Genomic DNA, 2,683 nt, shown 5'->3' on the forward strand with positions numbered 1-2,683 from the left:
GCATGAATCTAAAACTCAGGAGAATTCAGAGCATGAGATATGTATGTGAGAGTTATTAGCGTACATATCATGACTAAAACAATACAACAAAAACTAATGGATTAGTAAGGAATATAATGCAGAACAGTGATTCCCAAGTGCCAGTTAATAGTATGGTGTCCTGCATGCTTTGTGATTATTATTTTGGGAATTGATCAAGAATAGATCCCTGGGTATCTGACCTGAAAATTCTTATTCTTCAGTGAAGAATCAACAATCTGCATTTTCTAGCATTTTCTAGCTGATTTTGTTATGTAGTCATATGTGGGAAGCACTGATAAAGAATAAGAGTAGTAGTATCACCTGTATTTTAGGGGTGGACTGAAAAAAAAAACAACCCATGAAATAGGAAAAAGTTAATCAAATGGAGAGTCAGCAGAGAGTGATATCACAAAAGACAGAAAAGAGTTTCTAGAAGCAGCAACAATGCTGTAGTAGAGAGTTCTGCTCAGAAAATTTGTGAAGGGTGCTAGATTTGGCAATATGGAGGTCTAGGATCTTTAGAGAATGAAGTTTAAGTATAGAAGAAGTAAAACTAGGTTGCATTAGGTTGAGGGATAGAGGGTGGCAGTTAAGGAGGTGGGGAAAGTTAATTGACAATTTTTTCAGAGAACTTGATTGTGAAGAAAAAGAGAGAATGATATTAGAAAGAGAGAGAACATAGGTTATAAGAATGGTTTTCTTTTTAAGGGTGGACAGACTCTCAAGAGAATAATTTAAGTATGAGAGGAAAGAGTAGTTAGAGATAGAACAGACAGGGAGAAGGAATATAAGAATATGTAGCAGAAACAACCTGCATAGGAGGAGAAGCACCTCATCCTCTCAGACAGGAAGGAAGGAAGGGAAAGTGAGTTGGGGTGAGGCAGGAGGCTGTTAACAGTTTTCAATAGAATGTTTAGGGAGATGTTGAAAGTCTTGAACAACCCAAAGAATACAAAATTTGTTGAAACTAAACCTAAGTAAAGAGATCTATTGTTAATTTTATATTTTTGAATATTCTGTTACAAATTGTGACAGTTTTCCTCCCATATTGCATTTTCCAACTTACATTAACATGAAACTACTTTGTAGATTAAACCCCTATTGGTTCTATAAAACTCAAATCGCTTGCTTGCTGATTCAATTCCTTATTTATATCTTTCCCAAAGTTCCATGCATTTTGCATTCACAGAAACTAGCACAGGGAGACCTCAATAACTTTTATTTTTAGGTGATGTACATCCTGAAGATTTTCTTTTTAGAATCCCCATTACTAGACTTGAAAGAAAAATGGAAGCCAATTGATACGCAAATGAGGAATGGCAAGCAGAATCAAGAGAAAGAATTTAATTTCAGCCATATCTTTCCAAGTAGGCTTTTTTGCCAGCCTGAAGAGTCCCATAAGACAGTCTAGCACTATGCATGATATAGTAAACTTGGACACTCAAAATAAAACAAACAAATGAACTATGAATAAACATTCAACAATCTCCCAGAATAATCATGCAAGCAAAAGTTAACACTTTTCTTTAAGCTCCAATCTAGGAAGAGAGTGACTTGTTTTATTTTCACTCAAATACTTTCTTCTTTTTAAATTTCATGTTCTTTTATACATTCAATCACATTATTTAACTTACAAAGTGAATATTCCAACACGTCTTTTAATCTGACCTTTAAGTATTTCTTTTTTCCCATATGTTGAAAATATGGTAAAGCTAAGAAATGTGGAAACAAGAACAAAACTACCCATAATAAAGTACCTAACAGCAACTACTATTTTCTTATATTTCTTTCCAGACTTTTCTCTGTGCATTACTCTTTATAGGGTATTATATACATGACTTTAATCCTACTTTTCTCATTTTACATTGGAACAAGTATTTTCTCATGAAATTAATATATCTTGTAAAATATATATTTTAACTGACTAGTACAGCATGAAGTTTCTTGTATTTTTTTAGCTACTCTATTATTGGACATCTAAATTATTTCTAAATTTTCACTATTATAAGTATCATGGATGAGAATGCTTTTGTATTTGAAGCACCTTCCATATTTCAAATTACTTGTGAATAATTATATGAGTATATAACATCATTAAAGCTTTTAGTACTTACTTTAAAATTTCTTTTTAAAGGATAATCTCATGTTGAGAGCTGATCAACAGTATAGAAATGGATATTCCATTGTATGTATCATTATCAAGTATTTTATTTTAAAAAACAGAACTTTGCTAATTGGTAGATAAGATAAACATAAATCTTCCAATTTAAAATTTTACTTCTTTGATAATAGTGAGATTGACTATTTCCCACATTTTGACATATTTTCATTTCTAATTTTGCAAAATTTCTACTTATTAAAATTACCATGTTTTACTTATGGATTTATACCTCTAATTTTAAATATATTTCTATTAAGTGTTGCTGAATATTCCACACTATGTCAAACACTGTAGAAAAAGAAAAAGAATAATGATGAATAGTTCTCGACCTTAAGAAGTTTGTATTGAATAATCATACAACTTGCAATATGAAAGATGCCTTACAAAGAATCTTATTTCACCCTTAGGCTGAAAAATCAAAGATTAAACCTATAAACCAATTACTATAGTGAAAAACAGAAGACAGTAGGTGATTTTGTTGTATAGCATATCCATTGTTAT

The sequence above is a fragment of the Tupaia chinensis genome, unplaced genomic scaffold (assembly GCF_000334495.1).
Source record: "Tupaia chinensis unplaced genomic scaffold, TupChi_1.0 Scaffold000232_3, whole genome shotgun sequence".
In the NCBI taxonomy this organism is placed as follows: domain Eukaryota; kingdom Metazoa; phylum Chordata; class Mammalia; order Scandentia; family Tupaiidae; genus Tupaia; species Tupaia belangeri.